Source organism: Apodemus sylvaticus, chromosome 1 (genome assembly GCF_947179515.1).
Source record: "Apodemus sylvaticus chromosome 1, mApoSyl1.1, whole genome shotgun sequence".
Taxonomy (NCBI): domain Eukaryota; kingdom Metazoa; phylum Chordata; class Mammalia; order Rodentia; family Muridae; genus Apodemus; species Apodemus sylvaticus.
This window is the reverse complement of record NC_067472.1, coordinates 131,495,017-131,514,594: the sequence shown is the minus strand read 5'-3', so window position 1 is coordinate 131,514,594 and position 19,578 is coordinate 131,495,017. Positions and strand designations below refer to the sequence as shown.

The window sequence follows — 19,578 nt, the reverse complement described above, 5'->3', positions numbered from 1 at the left end:
CTTTTATGCCTTTTACAACACACACACACACACACACACACACACACAGACACACACACACAGTTGGATAAAATTTATTCACAAAATGATGAGCTGTTTTTATACTGGTCTCTGCTCCATGGAAAAGACAAAAATGCATCAGGAATTGAGGAGGACAGGTGATGCCAATGTAAATAAGGATGGGATAGGTAGCCTCATGCTTTTGGCTACCTCTATGGCTAATACAGAGAAGCCAGTCCATTCTACTCCTGTTCAGAAATAAACAGAAGCATGCACTCAACTGCATTAACCCAAAGTGTGGGAATTGTATCCTATGTTTCACCTTAAGTAAAAATACTATGTTTGAGTAGAAGTTTAAAAGCTAAAGGATCCTTAAAGGTCACTAAAGGGACAAGACTTCTCTCATGCTTAGGTTATAGTTAGCAAAAGCATTCAGAAAAAAAATGCACAATCTTTGGGAACATAGAATCATGTTGATGTTCTTTTCTAACAGGCTTTTTAACATGTTCCAGAGATGAGTCATCAACTCTTTTCAGTTGGCCTCAAAATCCCCTTCCTCATTGAATTATGCCTGGTGCATAATTCTGCATTGATGTGTTTCTTTGTGTTACTTCTAGTAACTTTTTCATGTTACTTTTAGTGTGGAATATTTGTCCTTCACTATCTGTTTCTTTGGATGTGTTAGTATATTCCCAATTTGGCAACTCTAGCTGTCATTCCTTCTTCCAACATCCTAATTGATCATGTACACACAGCTTTACACCTTTGTCACATGCTGCCAGACTTCTTATATCCTTTATACGATGAGCAGCTTAGAGGAAAAGCCCCTAACAGAACCCACAGCCATAGGTCTGATCGATGAGCTTGATTCTAGAAAGCTTGAACCAACAAGATAACATGTGTATCCTGATAAGGAAGAAGGCCTACAGGGACTGAGATTCTCCCATACCATATAACAGTGGACCCTATCCTGGGATATAGTACTCCCAGTTTTTGTCTAACTGCTGTTCCTCCAGGTGCCCCAAAAACTCTAGTGACTGCAGACCAGTAGCAGTTTTCCTGATAGCTGTAGGGCAAAAAGAAGTTAATACTGATATTTAATGCCAGGATCCATACATGACAAGCATTTTACAATGTAAGGAAAAGGGTTATGCTAGAAATACAACCTCACAAATTTCTTGTAGTACCCCATTAAAATGAAAAGAAGAGACAATAGGGTGACATAGCCATCTTCTCACACAATGCTCAGGCTCCAAGTGAATTTGTTTTGATGACCTCAAATCCCCTTTTGAGAGTCCATTTAATTATTCATGCATTGGTATTGCAGAGAAATTATATCTTGCAGGGTACTGGGCTGGGTTAATAAGTAGGATGAACACATCAATTATCAGATACAAACTTGGTGCTATTATTGTTACTGAAGAATAGCAAGGCTCCCTCCACATTCCCCCATTAAAAGCTGAGTGTGGTGGGTGGCCCGAGAATTAAAGGCTTCACGTGGGGAGAGAATTCAGAGATAACATGCTTGGATATGAACAATGATGACCTTCTATGATACAGAAGAGTGAACTGATGTGTTCTGGAAAAGTGCTTTCTTTTTAAAAAAAAATGATTTATTTATTTTTTTCCCTTTATAATCCCATACCAGCCTTTCTTCTCCTTCTAGTAACCCCTCATACAAGTACTCCCCAATTCTCCCTTCCCCTTCCCAAAAGAGGGGGTTTCAACCTCTGCCCTTCTAGGTTTCAACACTGCCCAACCTCCTAGCACATTAAAGTTAGTGTGGGACTAGGCACATCCTCTCCTAATGAGGCCAGACAAGACTGTCCATTTACAAACATGGGGTCCACAGACAGGTAGGCAGACACCAGGCTCAGGGACAGCCTCTGATCTAGTTGTTTGAGGGGTATATATGAAGACCAAGCTGTTCATATGTTGCATATGTGCAGGGGGTATAGGTCCAGTCTATGCTAGCTCTTTGTGTGTTGTTTCAGTTTCTGGGAGCCTCCAAGGGTTCCAGTTAGTTGACTCTGTTGGTCTTTCTTTGGAGTTCTTGACCACCTTGTGTTCCTCAATCTTTCTCCCAACTCTTCTGTAAGACTCCCTGATGTCCATCTAATGTTTCAATGTGAGTTTCTACATCTCTTTCCATTGACTCCTGGATAGAGCCTTTCAAAGAACAATTATTTTAGGTTCATGTCTCAAGCATTACAGTATCATTAGCGGTGTCAAGTGTTGATTCTTACCCATGGGATGGGTCTCAATTTGGGGCAGTCATTGGTTGGCTATTCCCCCAGTCTCTGCTCTATCTTTATCCATGAATATCTCATGGGAAGGACACATTTTGGGTCCCAGGCTTTGTAGGTGGGTTGCTGTTCTTGTCCATCCGGTGGGATCCTGCCTGACTAGAAGAAGAAGCTACTTCAGAATCCATATCTCCCACTGTTGGAATCTCAGCTATAGTTGCCCCCTTAGATGCTCTGTTTCCTCTCCATATCCCAGATCTATGAGCTACCTTCTCTCTCCTCTGCTTTCCATGCATAGTATCTTCCCCACCTCCATGCTCCCCTCATCATGCCCTCTTCCACCCAGTTCCTTTCTTTCATCAATCTCTAACCTCTATTTTGTTTTCCTTTCTGAGAAAGATTCAGATATCATCTCTTGTGCCCTCCTTGTTATTTGGGTTCTTTGGATCTGTTGATTATAGCACGGTTATTCTGTACTTTATGGCTAATATTCACTTATGAGCACATACCATAAATGCTCCTTTCTAATGCCATGTCTTTGGTTTCTTTCAATAGCATTTTGGGGAAGGATTTCTTAGTGCTGGTTTTCCACAGTAGATACCAAGTCTTAACAGAGTGAAGTGAGTTGTTGAATAATCCTGTCACTCCTGGGTGCCCAGAGAAAACAGGAATGGCAGGGAATGCATTGCATTTGACAATCTGCATGGTTTGCATCACCATGCTTGTCATCTCCTATGCTTTCCGAAGTTGTCTTGGCTGCATCTTCCCAGTCCTCATTCTTATCTGTTCCCCTCCCCAATTCTTTTCTCTGGCCTTTTGTGTCTCTTTAAGCTGATTTGCAGTTCGAAGTCATAAACCAAGAAACTCCCTCCATAGAGAGCCCTTTGTTCTTTTGCCATAGTGTAGCAGGTAACAAATGCAAATTTGAATGTCAGAGAGCACAATTTTCTCTCTGCCTGTAATCTTGAAATCTAAGACAAGAAATTCCAAGCACTTTATTTCAATTCATAGAACTTCCTGTAGTCCCATGTCTGGTGCAGGAGTTTAGAATTCTTTCTCTTTACCAGAAGTGCATGTTGGTGTGGTGCTGGTTGTGGGGCAATCTGTAAGACTAGCCACCATCAGGATGTCTGTGCTATTTGTGTATTTGCTTACAATTTTAACCCAAGCTGACACCCTTGTAGGGTTCTCTGATTAAAAACCCCAACACTCTGTTATAATGTGCAAAGCCCATCATTTCCCTGTATCCCCATCACTACTACAAATCTGCCTTTCATATATTACATCTCTTGGCCCTCTGGACTCCTTTCCTATCTCTTCTCATGTACTTGGCATGGTTTCTAGCTCACTTGGCAAGGTCTTTGCACAGATTCATTTTCTGGTATACTCTTCCTAACCCTGTAGCAAATATCCTCTGTATTAATCTGAAATTATTGTGGTGGATATTTTGCAGAGTCAGAATCTCTGTCTAAAGATGAGTTGAGACAAATATATCCACTCCCATACTGTATGTCATACCATACAAATAGATATTCATAATTTAATTACTGGTGTCTATATGGTTTAATGGATTATAAAGTTCACAATGACTGAATCCGAATCTGTTTTTGATTACTATCAAAGTCCCATAAAATGGCCTCTAGGATACTTCCTGGTTGGGTGCTAAAATTTTGAGTGTTTTAAGTTTTTTTGTTTTTTTGGGGGGGGTTGTTTTTTGGTTTTTTGGGTTTTTTTTTTTGTTTTGTTTTTTTGGTGACCAGTTGCTATTTGAAGTGTTGTGATCCAGTGGCAAGCACTCAGCCCTCTTAGAATTGAAACTGATATCACAGCAATTGAGAGAATGATCCTATTCTGTATATATTAAAACACTTTTTGTATATATAAGTGTGTATATCTTGAGATATGTGTGAAAATGTTTACACAGGCACACACGTGTGTGTAGGCCAAAGGATGGCCAAATTTCTTCAATAGATCTCTATATTACTTTTACAACTTATTTTCTTACAATTTCACACAACACACACACACACACACACAATGCAGTTTAAGCATGTATGCCTCTTAACACTCATATTTACTCTTAACCCACTCCCACTGAACCCCTTCTTCCATACCAACTAAAACAGATTTTTATAAATGAGTCTTTCAACCTACCTTCTAAATTTGGAACTCTGTTTGCGCTCATTTCAGTTCAGAACAGTAATTTAATCCGTTTCAAGATCTAGGTTGAGTTCAGAACTTGTAGATTAAGTGTAATTTACTTTTCCTATCAAAGATTCTTTTGGACCAAAGGAAGTGAATATGAGGACAATTGTCCATGGGATCGAATGCCATAGTGGTTTAAGTCTAATTCTAGCACTCAACTTCTCTAGTTACAATATTGCTCCCATTTGCAAATTATTTGCTTCCCAATGTTTTTAATTTGCATAATGGACATAATAATAGAAACTTCAAGTGAAGTTGATGAGAATTAAACACAAAAGTCTAGGAAAATATAAAATATCATCTTGAGTACCAAGTTAGTGTCCTGTGAGTATTAAGAGATTCTACAGCAAGGGGATGTGGTTCTGAAATGATTTCACAAGTAATAAACATTAACTCCCTTGCTTCAGCTTTTCCCTCCAAAGTACCCACTGTACTTTCTGTAACCTCTGTTGAGGTAGCCATTGTTAGTTCCAACTTGACACAATATAACAAATTACTGATAATGTGATGATCTGGATAAGAAATATTGAGAAATGTTAAAATCATCAACAGGAAGAAAGTACTACATGGTTACAGAGAGGAGGAAGTCACAATGATTCCACTTTCTTCTCATCCTCATCCTCATCTGATTCCTCCCTGCCTATGAGAAAAGCATTTATTAAACACACCTCCTTGTATCACAAGCTGCATTGCTTCACTATTCTTCTGTAAACCTTATAACCTCAGCTAATGTACCTGAAGGTGGATGAGATGGTCAGAGTTGGCCTTTGGAAATGAACTTGGCACTTATTTTTAGAAGAACTGAAATAGCAGCAAGGGGATTTCATTTATAGAAACCGTAAGAATGGTCTCCTATCTGGAAAGTGGTAATAGCTTCTAAGTAGTGACAATATTACCATTATGAATTTTATCCTGGGGAAGACTCCCCAAGTCCTCATTTGGTGTTGTAGTCTGCCTTTTTCTTTTTAGTGTTAAGCAAAGGAAGCCTCAGCGTTCTTGCCCTTTCATCATCTTTCCTTGTGCTGGAAGAAAATGAGAGGCAGAGGTGGGCTATGTCTCATGGTTAAATTGTTCCTGGCTAATAAAACTGCAGGAGCTGTACATTAGGGTGTCTTCCATAAATCAGCCTTGGGGAGAATTAGGTGCTGTGAGATGGAGGAATGATGGTTAATCATCACTTGTAGGAAATCATTAGCCGCACACCCTCATTCTGCTGCTTGCCCATTCGTCATTCCCCAAACTCGACTTTCCCCCTCGACCATTAACATTCCTCAATGACTTTCTAAATGCAGAGAAAAGCCACAGAATGGGTGAAGGATGGTGACGCATTATGGAAACACACAACTGAGAGATGTCTCTGCCTCTTGCCTTCTGTGCCTGTGCATGTAAATAGAGCAACATAAGAACAAGTTGATCAATGATCTAGCCAGCCAGCTGCTGCAATTTGAGCTAAAGGATTTCTAGCTTCCTGTTTGCCTACAAAAATAAATAACTTCTCTAGGTACCTTTCATTTTACTGTGTGCAGGGACACTCTTGTTCTTCTTCACATTCATAATTTCACAGGAGAAACTCGGCTTGGTTGGTGGTAGGTAACAGGAGACTGGCTTTGAGAAACAGATTTTATGAATTACCTTCCTTAATTCTTTCTAGAAAAAGGAAACAAAATGCTGTGAGAATGATTTCCTATGTTCATGCACTATCTGAGGTGTTTAGAAAGGAGGAAGAGGAACACATGCTGCTCAAACTGCTTCATTGTCCAAAGGCTAAACATCCTTCAGTGTTTGATAGGTAATAATGTATAGAACATAGCTCAGTGCAGCAATTTACAGGGGGGAAGGAGAGTCTAGCATTTTTTACTAGACACACAATGTACTTTTCAATGCTAATGCATACATGGAAAAAGTTTTCAGGGATCTTCCCTTCCTCCTCTTCCTCCTCTTCCTCCTCCTCTTCTTTGTCTTCCTTCTTCCTCTTCTCCTTTCCCTCCTCCTTCTTCTTCTTATGAAATTGCCTCAAATCTCTGCCTCAAGTGTTTCTTAATTACTTTTGGTCATGGATCATAGAAATTTCAGTTTCCATTTGCTTTTGTGTAGGTAGAAGTATGGTGGTCAGACAAGAAGTTCACTGAGAATGTACTTCATGTTAATCACAACAGTAAGAAGCATAGCCTGTATCACCACTCTGAAAAGAAAGGGCTATTATCCTGATTTACTATCACAAAACTTGAAGATCATGATAATGATTTCCTATGTTCAGGCAGCTTATATGAGTCAGATCAAAGTACTGTGGGACCTGGAAGTTGCATTTTGGAAAGCATCTTTAAAAAACAATTAGGAATATAATGGGAACTATGTTAGGTGCAGGTGAAGTTTTGTCAGCTTCCTGTTGGATTTGTTCCCCTCCAGCTGTCTGTGGAGAAGAATGAGCTGGACAGAGTCTCCTTGAACTATCAATATTACCTGGTTTGTATATACATGAAGGATATATACTTTCTCTATTCACATTCATTCATGAATTATAAGAGATTTAAGTGATTTTAATATTCCAATAGTCTTTGGAGTATGTGCCAAGAGGAGAATTAAGGACTAATCATGAGCTGCTTTGACATGTCAGGAATTTTTTCTTGGTCCTGTAAAACTGTAAGGGAAGAAGGCATAAGTGACAAACACCTCTGGATAAGTACCCAAGAAAGTCATGTCCACTAAGAAGAAGCAGTGACTAATTACAAATCTTCATAAGTCCAAAGATGTCTATGAACTGCCTATACCCGAATTAATGGCCTGATTCCTGCACACATTTTTGTCAGCACTAACTGAACACAGGGAATAGTAGTAATAGTAGTAGTAGTAGTAGTAGTAGTAGTAGTAATGCTAGTAATAGCAAATTAATATTAATAAGAAATAATGGTAGCATAGGTCATGAAGTCATGAGACAAATAAAGGAGACAGGTTAGGAATGAGTAAAGTGTGGCAAATTCTTAAGCAAATGGATGGAGCTGGAGAATATCATACTAAGTGAGGTAACCCAGACTTAAAAGATGAATCATGGTATGCACTCACTAATAAGTGGATATTAACCTAGAAAACTGGAATACCCAAAACATAATTCACACATCAAATGAGGTACAAGAAAAACGGAGGAGTGGCCCCTTGTTCTGAAAAGACTCAGTGAAGCAGTATACAGCAAAATCAGAACAGGGAAGTGGGAAGGGTTGGGTGGGAAAACAGGGGGAGGGAAGGGGACTGATGGGACTTTCAGAGAGTGGGGGTCCAGAAAAGGGGAAATCATTTGAAATGTAAATAAATATATCAATAAATTAAAAAAAAGAGAGAGTAAAGGGAGACAGATGTGTTAGTTAGAATGGATAGAGATAAAAGCAGGGAACAACTGATAGACACCACAGTATGAAAAGTAGGACTTAATATCTAAGAACATACAATCCAGCAATGCATCATAATGTGATGTCAAGGTCTGTAAAGAACTGTGTCGGAATTTGCATGGGAATGACATTAAATTTGGAGATTTGCATTTGGTAAGATGGCTAGTTTTTAATCCCTTAGTCTATGAGAATGGGAAATTTTACAATATTCTGTTATCTTCTTAAATTTATTTCTTTGGAGAGTGAAGTTCTTATCATACAGGTCTCTCACTTTCTTGGTTAGTGTTACACAAAGAAACTTTATATTATTTGTGGCCATGGTAAACAGTGTTATCCCCTAATTTCTTTCTCAGCCCATTTATTGTTTGAATAAATGAGGGCTACTGATTTTTTTTGTTGCTAATTTTATATCCTGCCACTTTGCTGTGTAGGAATTCTCTGGTAGAATTTTTGAGGTTGCTTATGTATATTATCATATCATATGTAAATAGTGATACTTTGACTTCATTTCTAATTTGTATTGTCTTGATCTCTTTAGTTTTTTTTTTTTAATTGCTCTAAGTAGAACTTCAAGTACTATGTTGAATAGATAGGAAGAGAGTGGGTATCCATGTCTTGAAGAAACCAGAAGTAAATTTCTTCTCAAGATTTTTAGATATTGGTAAGTAAAGGAAAGGACAAAACAAGTTGGTGCAAGTAAAGGAACTGAGTTATATGGGAAAATGGAGGGAAACACTGAAAAACTTAATACACATTACTGAGCTGTCTGGGTGGTGAGAAGGAGATTGGAAAGCAAGTTCCTCTTGTCACTGCTTGAGACAACTGCACCTTATAGAAAGGTGCTTGCTTCCAGAATTGAAGCAGGAATTGGAGTGGACAGGAGGTAGTGGCAGAGAGAAGCAAAATAGTACAGGTATCTTAGAAGATAACATTGCATATTATGAAAACCATATGTAGCAAATAGTTAAAACAATTTTAGGAGGGAAATATAGTGCTGGCAGATAGGAGAACCAGGAAGGAAGAAATGGGATATAGGTGTGAGTCTAAGTATTGAAATGAATGTATTTATACATATTAGCAGTAGTGCTGTGTCAATGTGTGTAGCTTTTATTTCTGTGTGTGCTTCTGTGTTTGTATGTATGTATGTATGTATGTACGCATCTATATATGTGTGTTTGTATGTGTGTATGTATATATATATATATATATATATATATATATATAGCATCTGAAACAAACATGTAGAATTTCAACACAAAACATTTTTTAGATTTACACATAAAAGATTTGTTACATATTCTTCATATTTTTTATTTTAAGTATTTTATGATAAAATATAAGCCAATACATTGATTATAGTCTTCAAAATATTGGTAGTAGTATTAGAGGTTTGATAATTCACTTTGCAGAGATTTCTCTTTAATAAACTAAGTTTCTGTAGTATTAAGGATTGGACACAGAGCCTAAAATAAGCTATAAAAGTACGTCAGCTGATCTAGATCACTAGTTTTACAATTTAAATTTTTTATGTTCACAATGCCTCAGTTTCTGAAGTTATTAGAACATAACCTTGCCAAGCTATTTCATTGCCTTGTAACTTTTAACATCTTGCAGATAAACATTAAAGTGACTTTTTAATGTTAATTTGGGTCATCATTGATTTGGGTGGGTATATTTTACACCCAAAACACTTGATTAACCTTCTTTCTAATGGACCCATTTTTTAGGCAATGACAAGAAATATTGATATCTACTAATAAGTTGTTTAAGAGTAATTTTTGGTTCCCTGGAAGAGGAATACTTCTTTAATTGCAGATGGTAATAAGGATAGTAGGCCTGTGTTCTTGGTATAAAATAGAGGGTTATAAAGATTTCTCTAACTGTAGGTATCTTGTGACTAGAATGACATTATATTCTATTGTCTAGCATGCTGAAGACACTATCATGGAAATGTTATGATTTTTCCTATTTAGAGATAGTACAGAGCTGAAAATGGGGAATCACGTGCTTGTTTGTTTCTAACAGTGAAGATTCCCTGAAGGTAGGTCCATTGCCTTGTTCTCCTGAAACAAATATAGTTTCCCACAAATGATCGCTATGGTTTTAATAAGTAGCATGTGCCATGACTGGAGATTTATGAAAGCCCTCCAATGAGGGCCCAGTGAGAAGGCAGAGGAGTTCAACAGGCATCCTTCATCTTTACTGGACAGTTCTGTCACTAGGGAAGCCACAGTGAGGGCAAAAGTTGGTGTCCGTACAGAACTTGCTGGATCAGACAGGGCGTACTGGGCAGGCCATCACCCATATGACAAATGAAGGACATAGAGGTCTGCAGTCTTCTTTTTCTTTTTTTTTTATTGAATATATTCTTCATTTACATTTCAAATGTTATACCCCTTCCCGGTTTCCCCCCTCCCCGAAAACCCCCAAGCAATCCCTCGACACCCTGCCTCCAAGAATATGCTCCTCCATCCAACACACTCCCATGACCCCCACTCTATTTCCCCACACTGGGGCCTCTATTGAGCCTTCACAGGACCGAGGATCTCTCCTCCCACTGATGCCGACAAGGCATTCTTCTGCCAATCTTTTGGCTAGAACTATGTGTACCACTTGGTTGATGGCTTAGTCCCTGGGAATCCTGGTGCATCTGGTTGGCTGACATTGTCATGCTTCTCATGGGTCTGCAACACCACTCCCCACAGCCCCTCCAGTCTGCCCTCCAACTCCTCTATTGTGAATGCCGCACTCAGTCCATTGGTTGGCTGCTAGTATTCGCCTCTGTATCTGTAAGACTCTAACAGGGCCCCTCCAAAAGACAACCATAACAGGCTCCTTTCGCTACGTACTTCTTGTCATCCATAGTAGTTTTGGGCTTTAGTGACTGTTTATAGGATGAATCGCCATGTTAGGACAGTCTCTGGGTAGCCTTTCATTCAGTTTCTGCTCCACCCTTTGTCTCCATAGTTTTTCCTATGAATATTTTGTTCCCTTTCTCTGAGGAACCAAAGTACCCTCATTTTGGTCTTCCTTCTTCTTGATCTTCCTGTGGTCTCTGAATTGTAGCTTGTTTATTTTGAGCTTTTGAGCTAATATTCACTTATCAGTGAGTGCATACCATGTGTGTTCTTTTGTGATTGGGTTACCTCATTCAGGATGACACTTTCTAGTTCCATCCATTTGCCTAAGAATTTCATGAATTCATTGTTTTTAATAGCTAAATAGTACTCCACTGTGTATATATACCACAATTATACTAGAAGCATTGTTTATAGATCACTGGTTAGGGATGAAGTTGAGCCTGATAGGCAGTCTCTTCTTATAACCATTGTGACACAATGTGAATTTGATGTATAACATGAATATAATTTTGTCAGAAAAGATAGAATTCCTCTTTTGCCAGGATAGATATTGTTTTATAGGATGATAAATCCAAAGATAAAATATTGATACTTGGGTAGTAATTTATAGCTTACACAAAAAAAGTTCCTGAAAGTATAGACGTTTGATAATGACACATTTTGTTTTTCCAATAGAGTTCTTTCTGACTTCTCACTAGGTTGTGTGGGCTTTGATAAAAATGTCCAGTCCTAGTGCATGTTACTTATTGAAAACACAGTGATCCATTATGCAAAAACCGAATTTCATGATGCACAAAATTGTATAATCCCCTAAGGGAAAAATAGATTTGAATGAAATTGGAGGAAAAATCAAGAGCTTTAAATTAGACTAAGAAAATGTACGTAGCAGAACAGCAAAATCTAGGAACATTCCTATTCATAGAAGTTCAGAGTTTTTTCACAGACTGCCCTGGCTGGGGACAGCAGCAAGTTGTGTGTATGACAGGCTGTGACTGTGCAATCAAGCTTTACTCTGATGAGCTCTTTCTCTGCAAATGAACTCTGTTGAAGAAGGTCCCTGTCTTACTTGCAAGTATCTCTGCCTGTTCTTGCTCAGTTCATGTTTTTCAAAGTTCAGCAAAGGAATGCAAAATGTAAAAAGGTTGAGTTCTGCAAAAATCTCACGTCTGAGCAGAAAGAAGTGTGTGTGGCTTCTCAGCTTGGGCAGTTTGTGCTCTCAGTGAGACTCAGTGGCGTGTTTCATGGCATGGCACCACCACAACAACAAAAACAAGAATAGCACAGGTCGTGATGCTGGCAACTCCAATTTTAAAATTGCCATTCTATTCCTGACCAACTGTGTGATCTTACGAACACCCTATACGCATGCTTTTATTTCCTCAACCATACAACAGATGTCAGTAAAGCCATGGGAGCTTCTGAGATCTGTAAGTCAAATGAGAAGACAACACACAGCCTTATCGTCCTGAAGATCTTGAATCATTTTTTTCCCCAGACAGTGTGAGATTCTCTGGCTATTTGCCCAGGACTTTTTATTATTTCCTGATACTAAACCTTGCTTTGGATAGAATGTCTTCTCTGTATTTGTGGTCAAAGTAGAGGGTTGGTGGTCCTGACAATAGCATATGTTATAAAGATTTTACAGGAAGAAGAATCCAAACAAGTGGGGTGGGGTGGGGTGGGGAGAGCCTCTTTCTCCTTAATTTGGTTATGCTTAACTTTGGAATAATGTTAGATAGAGGCATGCCAATCAGGGTTTTTTTATACACAAAGCCTCAGAATTCATGTGTTGTTGAGAGAGTTGATGGCCGAAGGGTAACTTTTAAGGATCTGGTTCCACCAGTTTCAGGATTCACATCTACACAATATTTCATTTAAAAAAAAATCCCACAGATTTTAAAATATGAGCTTTACTTACAGAGCTAAGCATGTCTTTAAAGGGTTGATCTTTAAACAATAGTTCACGGGAAGTAAGCATTAGACATAGCTGAGCACTACAGCATTAATTCTTAAACACAATTATTATTTAATACATTATAAATTTCCTACTTAAAATTTAATATAACCCTTTTTTCTAAGTTATTCTACATCCTCATATCACGGCTCTATTTCCTTCCTCTGTTCAGCCAGATTTTAAAAAGGAGATCTGCCATCACTTAGAGGTAGCCAGAGACTCACTCTCTCTCTCTCTCTCTCTCTCTCTCTCTCTCTCTCTCTCTCTCTCTCTCTCTCCATCCCTCCCTCCTTCGCTAGATCCCTCCCTTCCTCCTTCTCCCTACCCCCTCTCTGTTTATGCACACTCATGTGTTGAGATTCTTTACCCAAGATCTTTCCTTTTTTAAAAAAAGGCTCCAACATTTTTAATCACCATGAGTATTCACAATTTAACTAACTAAATACAAAAGGAACTTTTGCTCCCTTAATTTCCTGGTTTTTTCCTGTTCTCCCTTCTGTTAGCACAAAGAGAAATTTGACTCTAAACCCAAATACCGGAAGGATCTTCTCAGATTAGCAGTGTGTCTTTTTTTTGTTTGTATCCCTGACACATATTTAGAGACCAGCACCTAGATTATAATCAGAAAATATTTGACAAATGAATAGATGGATGACTGGATGAATAAGAGAATATCTGCATAGAAATATCAATCACTATGACTTGTTCCCTTATAATAGAAAAATTCATATATGGCTATCTATCTTTTCTTATGAATTTTTTATCTCTCATAAATGATGAGTCTGGAAAGAAATTAAAATGTTGAATGTAATAACATTATTATCAATAACTTTAATGTATGAATAACTTTAACAATATCCATTTTATAAACTTCACAGGGACACAGGGGTTGGACTTACAAAATCTTAAACTTATACAGATCAATAATATTATGAAAGCAGTAAACTAAAGGAATTAAAATCCAAGTAGCAACCTAAGCATTTTAGAAAAGGTAATGAACTAGATTTACAAATGTCAACACCAATGGACTTAATATGCAAGGCACAGGCATGGGAAGAAGTGTGAAGAATTGACAGGGAACATTTGGGGCTTTACTCCTGGCTCACAGAACTTTCTGGCCTTATGACCCTGGGCAAACTAGTCAATATTTCTATGTCTTATCTATAAGACTGTATAATAGCTTCAACATGTCTGACTGGGTTTGTGGGAAAGTTGACTCAACTCAAGTGAAGTGTAAGACCTGGCATGTAGCCCATATGTGGTGAGCATTGACTCAGTTGCTATTGCTGTTATCATGAGATATCACCATGAGCCTGTCTATTCAAAAGTTAAGTAAACAATTGCTTACTAGGCTAAGTTAGATATTGTTCCTTCATTTTTTCAATTTTATTTTGTCATTAGATATATTCTTTATTTATATTTCAAATGATTTCCCCTTTCCTGGTTCCCTCCCCCTGAAAATCCCATAAGCCATCTCCCCTCCCCCTGTTCCCCAATAAACCCCCTCTCCCTTCCCTGTCCTGGTATTCCCCTGCACTGCTGCATCAAGCCTTTCCAGGACCAGGGGCCTCTCCTCCCTTTATGTCCAACAAGGCAATCCTCTGCTGCCTATGTGTATGGAGACATGGGTAACATCATGAGTATTATCTGGCTTTGTCCCTGGGAGCTCTGGGAGTAGGGGTGGCTCATAGGTTCCTCCTACAGCAATGCAAACCCCATTCAGCTCATTAGGTCCTTTTTCTAGCTCCCCCCATTGTGAACCCTGTGCTCAATTCAATGTCTGGCTGAGAGTGTCCCCCCTCTGTATTTGTCATGCACTAGCAGAACCTCCCAGGTGACAGCTATATCCGGCTCCGGTAAGCAAGTATTTGTGTGCATTCATAATAGTGTCTGGGTTTTGTAACTGTATATAGGATGGATTCCTAGATGGGGTAGTATCTGGATGGTCTGTCCGTCAGACTCTGCACAACACTTTGTCTCTGGAAGAATAAAGTATGGATCCTCTGGTCCTTGGGAACAAGATGCCTTCCCTTCTTGAAGTAGCCTTGACTCATGCAATTCTTTACTTTAAAATAATCACAATGGTCAGATATGTCCACTTGAGTCCCACAGTCTGATTAGGTGCCACATATGTCAGAGACAGATGCCATTCTCACTGTTTGCATAGTATACTAGTGACATATAAGAGCCACAGAGATGCGAACAACTGCTAACAAAAGCAGGCCCCATGTGAACTAAAATGGTAAATTCTCTTTTCAAATATATCACTTTAAAAAATAACTTCTGGTGGGGTAACCAGGAATTGGGTTATCATTTGAGATGTAAATGAATGGAATGACTTTTTAAAAAGTTAAAAAAAAATAACTTCTACTGAATTTGATCTCTGAGTTTTTCATAGACATATAAGGTGCATTATGATTACTTTAACTCCCATCCTCTTTAACTTCCCCTTTTCCACCTTCATTATCCCCTTTGTCTACAATTTCATTTCTGATGTTAATGTCTTCTTTATTATTTAGACCCATTTAGTTCAACCAAGATTATCTGTGTGACTCTAGTCTATCAGGAGCCAGCTGCTGTTCTCAATGGGTCCATAACTGAAAACCATGGTAGCACCTCCTGCAGAATCCATTACTAGGCATTCAGCAGGAAGGTGTGGGACTCTAGTGGGACCCTCTCTGATTAACAGTTGACTGTTGACAGGCCCATGCTCTTGGTCGCATAAACAATATTAAAAAATAAATGCTAAAAGGGCCCTTAAGATTGCTTAGTCCATCCAGCCTTGAGTTACCTTCTTATTCTTAAAGCATACATTTCTCTACCATGGCCATTGTCTTCCAACTGCACTGGCCTTACTCCAAGTTCTTCAGACGCTTTAGATTTGTTCTTCTCTCTCTTTGAAATGCCCTTCTTTCTGGGCTGTCATGTTTTATCATTCAGTCAAGCACAACTCTCCCTTGTGCTGAGAGGCCATATTTTACCACCTATGTCTCAGCTAGCTCTTCTCTCAACATGAAGTCCTACTTTATATGTGACAGTCATATATTCGTCTACAAAATGTGCTACCATATTAAAAAAAAACAGCCTTTTAACAAATTGTGTTGCTTATTATCTACCTATCCTATAGACTATGAGACCATACTACTTAGTAGTTTATTGATGTGTCCTGGGTCCTTCGAGAATTTATAAAGTAAAATGGGCACTCATTGAAAAAAAACTGAGAAAAGACCGAAGAGAATGAAGGTATTAAGCATGATGGGATGCCAAATGCTAAGAGAGTACAAAATTTTTAAACTAAATTTTATTAACTCCTTGAGAATTCCACACAATATAATCAAACATGTTCAGCTCCTCAACACTTTCCCTTACCTCCTCTTAACCATCCCAGTTTGAGATTACTTTCTATTTTAACCTTGTCTCCCATCAAGTCTAGTTACTGTTGTTTAGCCATTTTTAGGATTGAGACATGCTCTAGTATGTGATAAACTTACCTGGAGTTGAATTATTAAAAACCCGACTCCCTCTCCCACAACCAGCAAATCCTAATATCTCACTAGATAGTTACCTGATTACTTGTCAACTTGCGGAGACTATGCTAGAATTTTTTTTCAGGTTGTAGCATGAGTATGAGATCTTTAATACCATTCAAGGTAAGATCTCTAAGGTGGACAGGTATGGTTTATTCCAGTCAAAAACAGCAGACAAAGCCATATCTTACATCATATAACAATGTCAGATTCCAGTTCCTGACTGATGAATCAATGTTGATTTTCCAGAAAATGAAAGAGGGCTTCTTCCCATACTACCCATAGGTCATAGAAGGGAAGAAGGAGACCCCTTTGCTTAACTTTTCTGGAATATCTTCTATAAATTTGCATAATTTTGCTCTGGATACCATTCCTCAAAGGACTGAGACCCTATACAGATATGAGATATGCATATAACCATCTGCTAACAAGTAGTTGTCATGCCATTAGTTAATCTTGAATTAACTATATGAATCTTACTTTTATATTCCACAGACAACACTGTACAAAAGCTCCAACAACTTCACATTGTCCAGTTTGATTGGTTTTTGGTCCAGACACCCAAAGAAGAGCATGTATATCATGTGTTCAAGTCTAAGAAGGAAACTTTTTCATTCACCATCCCCATTACACTTTTGACTTTGATGTAAACAATGGCCTTCCTTGAATTTGATAGCGGGACCTCATCTCAAATGGAGCCCTGATAACCCAGTGATAGAAACTTATACTATAAGGACTCTTTGCAATGGGGCTTCTTACATATTTTCTTTTTAAATGAAGCATTTCCAAAGTCACTCTGGGTATATATAACACAGGTATAAATATCAAACATTTACTAATAGTAAGTCATAAAGACATTGGTTTTAAAACATTTTCCATGGGTATAATTTTATCATTTATTCAAGATGAAAACATATTTATAAACTAATGAAGCACATGCAGGACATTGAACATCGTCAGCCCCTTTCAGAGTTGATTGATACTTCAGTCTGATAATCATCAATGCTGAGAACACTGCTTCACATAAAATTATAGTACAAAAATAACAGAATTATGTTTAGTGCTGTTTCAGAAAATTTTGGAATCTCTATCCTAATCCTAAGCCAAAATGCATTGAACAGTCTATTATGAAACTCAGTTAATCAATTTCAACAGCAAATTTTAAAATGAAAAACTCTTGAATACAATATAATCCAAGATAATAAATTGATATTTACATGGTGAGGAAATATTCAAAGGCTTTGGTTTCTGTAATTACCCCATTCTACTTCTCTAAAAGCAGAAATCTTTGCGTGTATATTAAAAGCACTTTAATGCAGAACACACTAAAGTCTCAAATCTAAGCTGAGATTTTCCAGACAACATTTGTTGGCAATGTATGGTGTACTCTCATGCACAGTACAATGTGTGCATGTTGTGTGTAAAGAAGCAATAATGTAATGAAGTTACCCAAAGTAGTGTAGGTGGAAAAAGCTGAAACCCCCCACGTTTATTTTACACTTATTTGAAATTACTTTTTGGTCATAGTGAGTTTAGACACATTTTTGGAGACTGGTGATGGGTTTTGTGGTCTCCATATTCAATAGCTTAATCCTGCATAAAGTTGCAACCCACAGACTAAGAATATGAGATTTGGAAAAATACATAGGATGAACACATTTCTCCCCTCTAAGCTCAACCCAAAATCTTCAGAAACACACACACACACATACACACACACACACACACACACACACACACACACACGCCAAGACACATGTCCACGCACACACACACACACACATACACACACACACATGCCCAGACACATGTCCACACACACACACACACACACACACACACACACACACAAATAGACACAACCAGACAGAACAAAAATCTAGGAAAGCTTCTAAGAAGAGGAGAATAAAAAGCTTAAAGTTGACTGAGTTCCTAGGGATATCTCAGAGAATCTCATGAACCATGAACAGTATGATGCATTCTTTAACACTAAACATCTATAACTGTAAACTTTTGAGACTGCACGTTGCCTCTGTACTCCATTGAAACAGCATTAATTATTTACCTTTTTTTCTCTTTTTAACCCAAGTTTCTTATTCCTTTTATATCTTATTCCTTTTCCTGTTCTTAGATTCGTGCTTACTTTATAAATGTAAAAAATAAGCATTGCTGACATACTTGTAGTTGATAATGCACTGCTACCCTTTAGGAGACAATTGGCAATGTCTGTTACAATGCTGATTGACATGCTTGTCCTGGGAATATGGAGGGATGGCCAGGTCTTTTATGGAACATCTCAATTACACTTTACACTTGGGTGGCTGAGTAAGGCTGACTGTGGGCATCAGTGAGGTGCCAATCCAGGCCTTGAAAAAGGAAGCCATCGAGTGCTCTTCAGTCACCCGTTTCTTCTGTATTCTGGAAACAAATATCCTAAATACAGAATTGGAAGAGGCTGGTCCTTGAACCATTCAATGAAAGCTATGAGCTGGACAGTGCTCAAACAAAAACCACATTTATATGGTATTCGGCCATTGGGTTTCAGGGTTTTTCTGTTCTGGAAGGACATGACTCCCTAAAAAGTCCAGACAGTATAGGCCATTTTAGCCATACTACATATAATCTCTTCAATCATCTTGCAAAAGACATGTCATTCCCATATCTTAAACATAAGAAAAGGGCGTTCAAAGTGACTAAAAAACATATGTTAGTAAGTAGAGAGAATCAAGCCTCAAATGCCTGCTTTTTCCAGTACAGTGAAAGGTATATACCTTACCCCCTATGGTGGTTATTTTTGAGTAATTTCAGGTGTTGGAATTGATGTTGAGATTCTCTGAGGAAATCTGCAAACTTTGTTATTTCTTCTGGTTTAGAGAGGTGGAGAAATAACATCTCCCTCCTATTTTGCACATCATTTAAGTATACTCATTTAGGATTCTTATTCCCTAAAATGTTTAGCCTAGTTTGTGAAGTAGCATAGTCAGTTGGTAAACAGAACCTGCATTTGTGTGTATTAGTTTTTATTTGGCAGACATTCATGAATGAGTAAAAAAACTTTCACAAACATGCTTATTCAGTCTCCCCCTTTTCTCTTTTTAGTAAACTGAGAATATACACCAAGCAAAGAACTGTCTTGCCTTTCCCAGCTGCTCAAAGCCATGTATAATTTTAATTCTGAGAGCTTATTGGTCCCTAAGGATGCTGGACATGATGTTACCAGTGGGCAGGCAGACAATAAGGAAGTTTGTGTTTATGTCTGGCAGACTTAAGCATCTGAGGACCTGAGGGGGGACATCTTGTGCCCCTTTGACAGAACACACAACAAAAAGAAGAGAAAGAACAGTGTAGCTTGATCTCAGTGTGCAGGACACAAAGGTTGAGGGGTGTTAAAGTGGGTTTGTTTAC

General features: G+C 38.3%; 1 protein-coding gene across 1 annotated transcript in view; it reads left to right on the top strand.

The window, feature by feature from the left end:
* Agbl1 (AGBL carboxypeptidase 1) overlaps positions 1-19,578 on the top strand; it is a 907,135-nt gene that overhangs the window by 725,400 nt on the left and 162,157 nt on the right. The window lies entirely within an intron of this gene.